The sequence below is a fragment of the Salmo salar genome, chromosome ssa14 (genome assembly GCF_905237065.1).
Source record: "Salmo salar chromosome ssa14, Ssal_v3.1, whole genome shotgun sequence".
In the NCBI taxonomy this organism is placed as follows: Eukaryota; Metazoa; Chordata; class Actinopteri; order Salmoniformes; family Salmonidae; genus Salmo; species Salmo salar.
The window spans coordinates 22,713,363-22,726,471 of record NC_059455.1 but is presented as its reverse complement, the minus strand read 5'-3'; the positions used below and the strand labels follow the sequence as shown (position 1 = coordinate 22,726,471).

Below are 13,109 nucleotides of genomic sequence, written 5' to 3'. Positions count from 1 at the left end.
TCTATCCCTCTCACACACAGCACATCTGATCTATCCCTCTCACACACAGCACATCTGAAGTATCCCTCTCACACACAGCACATCACATCTGATCTATCCCTCTCACACACAGCACCTCTGATCTATCCTTCTCACACACAGCACATCTGATCTATCCCTCTCACACACAGCACATCTGATCTATCCCTCTCACACACAGCACATCTGATCTATCCCTCTCACACACATCACATCTGATCTATCCCTCTCACACACATCACATCTGATCTATCCCTCTCACACACAGCACATCTGATCTATCCCTCTCACACACAGCACATCTGATCTATCCCTCTCACACACAGCACATCTGATCTATCCCTCTCACACACATCACATCTGATCTATCCCTCTCACACACAGCACATCTGATCTATCCCTCTCACACACAGCACATCTGAACTATCCCTCTCACACACAGCACATCTGATCTATCCCTCTCACACACAGCACATCTGAACTATCCCTCTCACACACAGCACATCTGATCTATCCCTCTCACACACATCACATCTGATCTATCCCTCTCACACACAGCACATCTGATCTATCCCTCTCACACACAGCACATCTGATCTATCCCTCTCACACACAGCACATCTGAACTATCCCTCTCACACACAGCACATCACATCTGATCTATCCTTCTCACACACAGCACATCACATCTGATCTATCCCTCTCACACACAGCACATCTGATCTATCCTTCTCACACACACCACATCTGATCTATCCCTCTCATACACAGCACATCTGATCTATCCCTCTCACACACAGCACATTTGATCTATCCCTCTCACACACAACACGTCTGATCTATCCCTCTCACACACACAACACATCTAATCTATCCCTCTCACACACAGCAGATCTGATCTATCCCTTTCACACATAGCCAGAGTGGCACTCAACTTATTCAAGCCCTGTTAGCACAAGATACAAATTTAATATTATCAATCAAACTAGTCATAACTCAAGTATGTATGATGCATTGCTGCAATCACTTTGCATGTTTGATACTAAAGTGTCTCATTGGTCATTGGTAATTGACCAGATGCACTGAAATCACCTCCCTAACCTTTCCTACTGATTTGTTTGGACTAGTGATGTTGAGTGATGATAACAAACACTTAGTTGGCCTGAGCCATCTGGATGTGCAAGGTACGCACATACTGTACATTGTTGCATGGCAAATCAATGCCTCAAGTGTGTCCCAAATGGTACCCTATTCCCTACATAGTGCACTACTTTTGACCTGGTCAAACGTAGTGTACTATATAAATAATATTGTACCATTTAGGATGTACTCTCGCAGTCTGGCTGCAGACAGGGCCCAGGTAGAAAGCACAGGGTTCCTTCCTATCGCAGCAGGCTCTGTGGCATTCACGACATACAATACGCCTTTAGAATCCCCCCAAATCAATGCACATTTGCAACAATCACTGTCCGGTTCCTATCTGAAGTAATTAGAAAGGCAAACATGGATGGAGGAAGACCAGGGATGCTTCCCAAATTATTTTAAACATTTTTATTTTGCATACATGGCAGCTGAATTGCATATACAAGTCCAAAAACATCTACAATCAACAATAAATGGTGAGAGTAATGGAACTGGAAGGTATGATGGATGATCGGGGAAGCATATCTGATGGCAGTGCGATCGGAAGAAGCATTGATGGTCTGATTATCAGATGAGCAGAGGAGAGAGCCGGTCAGAGTAGAGAGACAGTCAGGTCCATTGCCTCAGCAGCGCACCTTGCTGTCCCATCACGTCCCCCTTGCTTCGGGCTGGTGATGGTTAGCTTAGCTGGCTAGCCACTACTCTCCACTAACACCCCTGGTCAAAAGTAGTGCACTATATAGGGAATAGAGTGCCATTTGAGACGCATACCTGTTCTCCCTCCATTTTCTGTGCTGTGTCTCGGCTCCAACAGAAGCTTCTGTGTTCAATGGTGAATGGCCTGTCTGTCTGTCTGTCTGAAGGTCTGTCTGTGGATGTAAACATTGTTGATAAAAACAAAGGTGTAGAGAAATGTCAATATTGAATGGTGTTTATGCTGTACCGTAAATGGTTTGATCCTCTAGTTTTCCGTCTTGTAATTCTGAAAGATTAACTGTATGTAATCTGCATGCTTTCTCAAAGTTTTTGATTCAAGTGTTAACCTACTGATAACAGTATCAAACGTACCATTGGTAATAGCAATAGCAGGAATTGCTGGCAGGTCAAACCTATGTGGGCACTGTGCCCTGTGTGATGTCTGTGTTGGACTTTCCATTGTATGATTCTGTCAGAAACATTGTCTGCCTCGAACGAACGCTTTTATTAGGAGAGGGTTTAAAATAATGTCACAATGGAGAACAGAATATAAATAGAGATCCTATTAAATTAGTATTTAAAGTAGAATTCCTAATTCTATGATAATGTACTACTACACTAACTCCTTTGAAATGAGTTCTGTGTGCCATAGTCATAGGGTATTACATTGAATTGCTCAACATTCTGTGCACAGATTGGATAAAAGAACAAACCAATCATTCTCGGAGTCACTGAACCATAAATATGTGTTACAAGAGGACCAATATCCTTTCAAAGTTAATACCACCAAATGTGCCACTGCTGAGAGTGAGGTATCCACGATAGTGAGAGTTAAACATCTCGTATGCTAATAATACAAAATGGTTGGCCAGCCACAACTGAGACAAAATATCTCGTTATGGGCCATAAGTCATGTAGTCAGAAGTGAATCCATGCATTCACTGACAGTTAATCATATTTACCTCCTCTCAAATGTAGCCGAAGACAACAGAGCCAATAATCCCATAATGCCAGTTTCAAGCAAGTTGACTTGGTGATGTCATTCATCATGGTAAATGACACTATCGCCACCTGAAATTAACCTGATACCATCACATATCCTTGAAGCATGGGCTCAGTTTGATACAGCTACTTAGAGCAAACTAAAACGCAAAATAGAAATGATCAGCTCTTAGTGACAACATGAAAGACAGGGAAGCCTTAGAAAGAAATGGAAACAACCCAAACACAAGGGTTTTGCAGCATATAGAGAGGCGGCCTTGCCTCAGTCTGCACTGAGCCGTCTCTGTGCTGCCAATCCTCCTGAGTCTTTTAACCTGCTCTTGAGGTCATAAAGCTCTGTGATCATATTTTCTTCCCTTTAAACACAGTGCTCTCATGCACAAAGCACATGACAGAATTCATTACATTCACTCTGGTCATATTCAGCAGCAAAGGCCACATAGGGTTCTGGTCAAAAGTAGTGCACTATATAGGGAATAGGGTGCCAATTAGGACGCAGCCTAAGTGTGATGATATATTTCCCTCCCTGCTCTTTTACAAGGTCAGTTCTCAGCTTGAAGTAAATATTTATTCACCACGAAAACAGATTGCACAATACACAGCAACACATTCAAACAAGCACTTTTAGAGTGAAGACAGATGAGGTGAACAGGATGTCAAAGCATGCATAAATATCAGCAAATTCCCCCACAGCAATACTATAAATGGTTATCCTAACCTGGGAACAAATAGATGTTTAAATCAATAAACCCCATTTCAATCCACTCCGACTGCTTTTCTGGAGTTCAAAGGCACAACTACAAAAATAAAGAACAGAGCTCAAATGAGAGAGCAATAGAGCACACAACAGCTGAAGTGATGGTTCAAAACACAGATTAAGAAAAATCGTCATTCTACCGCAGGCATTTTCTTGGGCTTCCCGTCAAATTTGAGTGGTGGTTCTTGGTTTTCATAGGTAGCGCTAGCTACTCAGAATGAAAAAGTACTCTACCATCTTTCAGTGCCGTCATTGTTTGAAGCACTCTGGATGACATGGTGCTTAGGAAGTCAGTTTGCTTCTAGTTCCTGTACTTTGTTTATTCCCAAAAGAAGCATGTCTTCTCACACAAAAACAAAACCTTTTAAAAGCAGAACCTTTATACAGGTGGTAAATGATCACACCTCACAGCAGCTTGTCTCTCAGCTGGAGAAAAGATAATACGATTGATTATACTTTTTTTTTCATCCAGGAATAAATGTATCAGTCTTTCATAGGGAGACCAATATAAAAGCATTGCCTTGAGTTCACCTCAAAGCTTGACAATAATGAAGCAAAGAACAGGCCCGTTTTTGAGGGTCCTTGTCAGATTATTTTCATGGAATCTGGCAGCGAGGCAATCAACAGCGGCTGCATGGGTTGCACTTCACACGAGTACACTTGTGTGTTTGAGGACTGCCAATGGCACATTAAACCTGTGCTTCTCCAAACCCCCTGCCTGTTTGTCGGCATGCCACGTGCCTCTCTCAGTATCACATGGCGTTTGCTCCACGCTTGCGAAGAACAGCATATTAATGAAGCCCAGTTTATTGGAGTGGGTGGGCTGAAGGAGACATGACGTTAATCGTGAAGCTTGCATTTGAAGAAGCCATGCTGCTGCTGAGTACCAGGGAAAGGCAGAGAACAGCAACAGACAGGGCCTCTGAGAAACCACCCAAATGTATTTAAGAAATCTAGGGCACAGTTACTGGAATCTTTAGTAATTTTGGTAATTAACAGGTACTCTATGGCAATCTATTGTAACTTTGGTAATATATGCTTGAATTAATTTTAGAACATTTATTCATATAGTATTAATTTCTTATATCTGTGTCCATATTGTCCATGAGTTTCTAGTAGATAGACCATATGGTTGAAGAGAAAATAGACTACTTAATGAAAAACACTACTAATTAAAAAATGCATTATTTTCAATCAACTCTGCAACTCTTCCAACTATTGACTGTGTTTACAACGGCAAACAGTATGACAACAAATACATATTGGCATAGTAAAAAAAAGTAAAATATATAAATATAAAATATATATATAAATATATACACTGCTCAAAAAAATAAAGGGAACACTTAAACAACACAATGTAACTCCAAGTCAATCACACTTCTGTGAAATCAAACTGTCCACTTAGGAAGCAACACTGATTGACAATACATTTCACATGCTGTTGTGCAAATGGAATAGACAACAGGTGGAAATTATAGGCAATTAGCAAGACACCCCCAATAAAGGAGTGGTTCTGCAGGTGGGGACCACAGACCACTTCTCAGTTCCTATGCTTCCTGGCTGATCTTTTGGTCACTTTTGAACGCTGGCGGTGCTTTCACTCTAGTGGTAGCATGAGACGGAGTCTACAACCCACACAAGTGGCTCAGGTAGTGCAGCTCATCCAGGATGGCACATCAATGCGAGTTGTGGCAAGAAGGTTTGCTGTGTCTGTCAGTGTAGTGTCCAGAGCATGGAGGCGCTACCAGGAGACAGGCCAGTACATCAGGAGACGTGGAGGAGGCCGTAGGAGGGCAACAACCCAGCAGCAGGACCGCTACCTCCGCCTTTGTGCAAGGAGGAGCAGGAGAAGCACTGCCAGAGCCCTGCAAAATGACCTCCAGCAGGCTACAAATGTGCATGTGTCTGCTCAAACGGTCAGAAACAGACTCCATGAGGGTGGTATGAGGGCCCGACGTCCACAGGTGGGGGTTGTGCTTACAGCCCAACACCGTGCAGGACGTTTGGCATTTGCCAGAGAACACCAAGATTGGCAAATTCGCCACTGGCGCCCTGTGCTCTTCACAGATGAAAGCAGGTTCACACTGAGCACGTGACAGACGTGACAGAGTCTGGAGACGCCGTGGAGAACGTTCTGCTGCCTGCAACATCCTCCAGCATGACTGGTTTGGCGGTGGGTCAGTCATGGTGTGGGGTGGCATTTCTTTGGGGGGCCGCACAGCCCTCCATGTGCTCGCCAGAGGTAGCCTGACTGCCATTAGGTACCGAGATGAGATACTCAGACCCCTTGTGAGACCATATGCTGGTGCGGTTGGCCCTGGGTTCCTCCTAATGCAAGACAATGCTAGACCTCATGTGGCTGGAGTGTGTCAACAGTTCCTGCAAGAGGAAGGCATTGATGCTATGGACTGGCCCGCCCGTTCCCCAGACCTGAATCCAATTGAGCACATCTGGGACATCATGTCCCGCTCCATCCACCAACGCCAAGTTGCACCACAGACTGTCCAGGAGTTGGCGGATGCTTTAGTCCAGGTCTGGGAGGAGATCCCTCAGGAGACCATCCGCCACCTCATCAGGAGCATGCCCAGGCGTTGTAGGGAGGTCATACAGGCTCGTGGAGGCCACACACACTACTGAGCCTCATTTTGACTTGTTTTAAGGACATTACATCAAAGTTGGATCAGCCTTTAGTGTGGTTTTCCACTTTAATTTTGAGTGTGACTCCAAATCCAGACCTCCATGGGTTGATAAATTGGATTTCCATTGATTATTTTTGTGTGATTTTGTTGTCAGCACATTCAAGTATGTAAAGAAAAAAGTATTTAATAAGATTATTTCTTTCATTCAGATCTAGGATGTGTTGTTTAAGTGTTCCCTTTATTTATTTGAGCAGTATATATATTTATGAAGTGTTTTTCTTACTGAAACCCTCACATTAAACATCAATGATATTCATTATTTTGATGTTTATATTTAGGATAATGTTTTCCAGCTTTGTCATCCTGTTTTTTATTTCAAATCGTCTTATTAGATTTAATATATATATTATTTTACATGTGATAGGACCTCACAGGGCCAGAGATAATTACAGACACCTACCCAAAAAGGCCACTAGATGTCACCTGATAAAATTCCATATATTCCTTTAAAGTTACCAAAATTCTGGCCGTTTACTGGTAAACTTAGTAATATACCCTCCTGTTGCGCCTTCATTTATTGGAACAGATGTCTGAAATGATAACACTAGGTAATAATACTTCCTCAAATATAAGATTAATATGTTTGATATCGATTTGATATCCAAGAGGGTATTGACTTTCAGAATAATAAGAGAAAGAATCAATAACATTATTGCACTATTTTATCTAAAAGTAAAATCACATGTGAAAAGCCATGACAGCAAAGGGTGTTATTGTATGAGTCTAGGGCTGGAATTCAATCGGACATGCAATAAGGGAAATCCACATTGCAGTGAAAGTTTTGTTTTAATTTTAGTCATTTAGCAGACGCTCTTATCCAGAGCGACTTACAGTAGTGAATGCATACATTTCATTTCATACATTTTTTTTTTTTTTTTGTGCTGGCCCCCTGTGGGAATCAAACCCACAACCCTGGCGTTGGAAACACCATGCTCTACCAACTGAGCTACAGGGAAGGCTAATTTAATTCAGCCCTAAGATTGCCCTGGGTGTCAATGTTCCTACAACTATGGGTGGGACCATTATTCACTTCTTAAACATGTTCGAACAATGGATCGCTATAACAAAAACACAGTCGCGATAGCAGTGCAAGTGGGCCCCACATCACAGATAATGAAAGCTGAAGGCCTTGCGGTGACAAAGCCTGCTAAGCGGAACACTCATGTTGTCCTCTGCTCTATTTCGATGTGCCACCCACAATCCTATACCCAGCTCACTGGGTGAAGTTGGGTGAAGTTAAGTGAAAAAAAGAACCCGGCGTCTGCTTGCCTGGCAACTCTGCTATTTGTCAGGAGATGAACTGAGTGCTATTTTTCCTCATTACAGAACAGCCTCCAAATGCCTCCACTAATTTTACCACCAATCCCTCAGGGGGATCCTTTACTGGAGTAGCTGGCATAAGTCCTTTTTATGGCCGGCACTCTGGCCTCGATCAGCCCGGACGGGTGATGTTTTAAACCCACCTCGACAAGTAAATCTGCCAGCTTTAATTAAAATAGCTTCTTTCTCTTTTTGTCCTCCATGACATGACGGTCCCAAAACTTCCAGTGAGCTCACTCAAAGGGCTGACCCTTAGAGATATGGAGGCAGGTTTTATGACGAGTTTGCAAAATGTTCCTTTCCTTGACCTGGTTTGTAAAGGAGCGAGGAACGAGGAACTAGGAAAAGAGGTTTAAACTAATTTTATTGTACTTTTGGATTCAATTATACCAATACTGACTATATGTATTTTTTTGTGCGTAGAAACTAAAATAACTTGAATAACTTTGTTTTACACAAAATGCATCTGCACACACTATAAAATCTCTAGGCGTTTTCTTGCAAAATGAATGAAAATGAAAACAAAAAAGAAACAGACATCCAGAGTCTTGTCTGCAGGCCAAAGTCTCTTGTCCATTATATAGCTAAAAGCAGCACTATTCATATCATTTTTCTTTGCAATTTGTCTGAAGGCTCACATTGACCTATATTGAGTAACCAATTTATATCATACATCTGCATGGTATTGTGAGTTTAGAGTCACATTGCATGATAAAATATAAGGTACGTCTTAAGAAGATAACATCATACAATTGTTTCATCTCTTACTATCTCTAACGTTGTGGTTCTAAACCCAAACTATAAACTTCACAATGTGGTATTCATGTCATACAACAACATACTTGTCAGCCAGCTAGACTTGTGTTTGGAAAAATAATTACCCTGGGAGATGTGTGTCCTTTGAAATGATTTGTGAAAAACAAGCGAACCCCCAATTGAGAACACTGGGCATGTTGTCGAAAAGAACGGAAGCCCCCCCGAGACAGGCACTAACTACCTCCTCTCTCCTCTTACTGAGTGTGTCTTAACCAGCTGAGATATAACGTCCATTGGTGGCACCAGACCTATTATCAGAAGATGACAGAGGGCCCCAGTGTAGCATGGTCAGACTAATAAACATCCTTTATGTGGCCAAGTCTACTTTGTAGAGCCACAGCAGGCAGAACAGACAGAGCCGCCAGTGGCCCATTGATTTCATGGATAGTTCACAGTATTTACACTTCCACCATCTATTGCATCCCAGACAGGGTACTATTGTTTTGCCATGCACAGCCCGCTTATGACACTTATTCTTTAAGACACGTTCCATTAGGCGTGACTGACATACCGTATAGTAGGGAGTGGCTACAGGGCTATAGGCCAGCAGCAGAATACATTTCATATCAGTGTTTCTTTATACCCTGATCTTTCTCTTGTTGACACCGCACTTCAGCTACTCTGTGTTATAGGCTAAATGTCCTTACAGCTAGTGTGGTAGAGGTGGCAAAGAGCACACATCACATTCAAAGCATCTGTGCAGCATACTGCTTCCGCACCCTGGATAGCTACCCCCACGTATTATTGTTCTACAGAGGACACATACTGGGAGGTGAACGAAATACAGCTTTGGTTAGTGAAAGGCATAGTAATACCATTACGTTCTATTCAATGACATGCTAGAAAAGGCTATATTTAAGCTGGTGTAACTTTGATTATGTTTGCTGCCTTTGGAACTGCCCTTTAGTCCTAGTGCAATTTAATTAGTGATTACTGAGCTGTGGCCAGGCAAGCCCTGTGTTAAACAGACTAACAGGCCTTCACTTAGCCTCCGTATTGATGTCCAAATCACATAAGATATATGAATAATACAATCTGTGATTTCTTAGAAGATATTTCTTAAATAAATCAAAAGAAAGGAAATAAATATTATATTCCACAAAACAACAGGACTATTGGAAGATACGTCTGAATGAGGACTAAAAGAGATCTTCATCTATAGAAATCAAACAGAGTGAACAGTGAACCTATTTAAACTATCAAATATTATTTGGCTTTAAAGTTGACCATAGTACATCTGGAAAATGTTGTCTAAAGCCTCTGGACCAAATAAATCCAATAAACCCACTTTTAGAACAGGATAGTCAATGTATCAACACAGACCTTTATGTCCTGTAATAGTACAATTACCTTCACTGTGTTACTTTGCTTTTAGTTGGTATTTTTTGTATTCTAAAACAAGATATTAAGAACACTCTCAGGAGTCAACAAAAGGATGGGAGATAATGCACTGCTCCATATCAGGTCCTTTCATGAGAGGATAAAGAACTCCGCTGTCTGTGGTACACATATTAGCCTTACTTCTGTAATGCTATATTTCAGCATCCAACACAAATGGACTGCCATTAATAAAAACATCTCAAAGCCTATTGAGATATCCAGGATGACTGCTATTCAATCATTTGAGTATACAGTAGCGTTAGCTGTGATGGAGACAGATACAATATATTTTCAAAAACAGTGTATATCCAGATGGATGCCGGATATAAATTAGAGATTTTCTACACATCACCGACTCCTAAGGTACAAATTATATTTATTTTTGACAGGCTGTTACCATATTCATTTTAGCATGACGAGCGCGTCATCTTGCCAAAATATTCAAGTTGTCTCTTGAGTATCATTCATGTTCATCATGCATAATAGATGCGTCTAACATAAGTTTTCTTCACAGGCGAGGATAGTTTGGCACATCAACTTTACTACACAAAAAAACTGATTGCAATATGTTTGATAATGGATTACTTTTTGTTCACTTTGTTTGTAGGTTACAGTATTGGGATATACAACTACTGTAAAAGATCAAAGGTAAACACGTCTAAACCCATAAACAGGGACTACTACACTAAATCACGTGAAGGTAAACTACAATAAAGTTTTAAGGTTTACTAAGCATATTCCCAAAGAGTAAATAGGCCCTCTGACCAACAAACATCTAACCACATCCAGTGGTCAGCTGAGAGAAGCGATCAGGAAGCATCTACCTGCTATTTATACATAATTTTGTATAGCCCCAAGTCTATTTCCAAGAGAAATCAGTCTGAGGTCTTGATGAATTGCTCTGCTGGCAATGTTTGATGAGAGTTTTATTGATCTACAGATTGACTGACAGGATGATTGATTAATGTGGTTGTTTATTTTGGTGTAACCTACCCTCCTGATTGAAGGTTTGGGAGAAATTAGCAGCAACGTTTCACAGAGTAGTAAATATCTCCCAGCGACAATAGCAGAAGTAGATATAGCTATATCTCAACTGAGGAACAGATGTGGACCAAGATTTCTGCTAAAACTTGAAGTGCAGTTTGGGTGATATACTTATACTGTACACTTAATGATAAACATACTCCACTATACGTTATTTCGCATGATGATATTACATGAACATTTGATGAATTATGGGCAAAATTCCTATTGTGGCATGTTCAAATCTATTACGTACACTTACATAGAGAAAATGAAAACAAAAACACGGTCTATGATCTGGACGAAATACGGGACCTACATGAACCACTGAAATCAATGGAGTGTTTTTAAAGAGCAGGAGTGCCCTGCAGCGTAAGGATGACATGATCTATGTATATCTCATTAGCCCCCCATGATGACAGACGTATGACGCAGTGATTAATGGCCAGAGGTAGAAAGTGAAATTGTCTCCCAAATCGTACCCTATTCCCTTTATAGTGCACTACTTCTGACCAGGGCCCATAGGAATGTTCAAAAGTAGTGCACTATATAGGGAATAGGGTGCCATTTGGAGTGCAAGCTGAGAGTTATTGACATGACCTTTGCTGCTCTATTTGGAAGCAAATGGACGAACATCTTTGTTTCTGAAATGATCCTGTTTGACATTCCCATCTGCTGTCACCATTTCTCAGAAAAACATGTAAAACTATTGCAAAGACAGGTACTGTAGCTGCCTGTCCATATCAGAATCCATCTGTAACAACATAGGCTATAGCAAGGTTTTACATATTCTTTAACTGCCAAATTATAATTTTATATTCTTACTAATTTAGGTGCTAAATATGTCTCATTATAAGTTGCTAATTCCTCATTGGTGAATAGTGGCTCTGGTGCAATTCCGCTTCCCAGGCAAATTCAGAAAGCGCTAGAATCACACTGGTTCATGCCGCTTGGGTGAATGGTAATTTAGTCCTTGAATTTTTGAAATACATAAAGTGACATTTACAACATCTTTAGACAATGTCATCTTGAATGATGGGATTTTAATGACAAAGAAGTTTTCAGTCCCATTAGAGAGCCATAAGAGTACCATGAGCATGGACAATGGTTTGGACATTTAACACATTAATTCAACATTATCTAGGATGGAATGATTGAGGAAAGGGGGAGGAGGTGGCGAGATGCTTAATGTCCGCCATTACACAGTGTCAGCCATTACAACAAGCCTTTGGATTAATTTCTTCCAACAAACACAGATGTATGCATTTGCCTTACCCCCGTTTACCTTCTAACTTTCTCTCTTCGTTCGGTTGTTCAGATAATTATTGATCGGGAGCTTGTGTCCCATTCATCTCACTCCTGCTGTCCTGCTGCCAACTTGATGGGAGGGCCCCAGGAGCTCTCTGCTCATTGATCCAACTTCCTCACTGTGGGAGGGGCCATACTTTAACAGGGAAGTGTCCCAAATGTCACTCTATTCCCTATGGGCCCTGGTCAAAAGTAGTGCACTATGTTAGGAATTGGGTGTAATTTGGAATGTACCCATATTCTTAACAGGTCAATACTCCCCCCTATACCCACCAGGGGAATGGCTTATGAGCTGTTCAAGTGTTATGATAATGAAAATAGAAAACTTGTCCTAAGGTGGTATTTGAAGGTTGCAAGGTACGGCTTTGTCTTATCATGTTCTAAGCTTTTCCTTCATTTGCATGTCACCCATGCTTTAGTGGCGTCAGAGGGTGTCACTGAATATCTCTACGGAAAGATCATAAAATGTCAAGGTTATGTAAAAGGTCTTGTGGAAATTCTTTATGGGATGGGAGGTTTAGAGCGTGAGTTATGAATGTCGTCCTTATTAATGTCGAGTTGTGATAGCACCGTAGACAAGAGATTTTCTGTAACACCATGCACAATATTAAATAATATTTTCTGGTCTCAAGATCCTTGGAATGCTCGTTGTTGCTACAGCTTCTCAAAAAAAGGAAAAGTAGTTTCAGTTGCTTATAGATACGAGACTCCATAATCAATGTTTAATTTGATATTTAGGAAAATCTGATTAAAACCAGTCTTCCACAAAAAAATGAACGATGAGATATATCATTCATTAATCACAGCCTATAAAACTTCCTACTGGCCTGGTAGCAGATCAGTTTTTGCTTTAGCCATTAACAGCCAGCTCCTGTCGTGTTTGTTGTTTTACCAAAAATGTACTATTTGACATGCTTTGTGAGATTTGTTCTCAGCCAGTCTTC

At 41.1% G+C, this 13,109-nt stretch overlaps 1 protein-coding gene across 3 annotated transcripts in view; it reads right to left on the bottom strand.

Moving 5' to 3' along the window:
- LOC106569075 (tenascin-R) overlaps positions 1–13,109 on the bottom strand; it is a 127,403-nt gene that overhangs the window by 84,221 nt on the left and 30,073 nt on the right. For 2 of the 3 annotated variants that reach the window (XM_045694089.1, XM_045694091.1), the window contains exon 2: positions 1,933–2,030. The exons of the other annotated variant lie outside the window; for it this stretch is intronic. The gene's annotated coding sequence lies outside the window, so the exon portion shown is untranslated. The remainder of the gene's footprint in view (positions 1–1,932; positions 2,031–13,109) is intronic. 3 annotated transcript variants of the gene reach the window in all.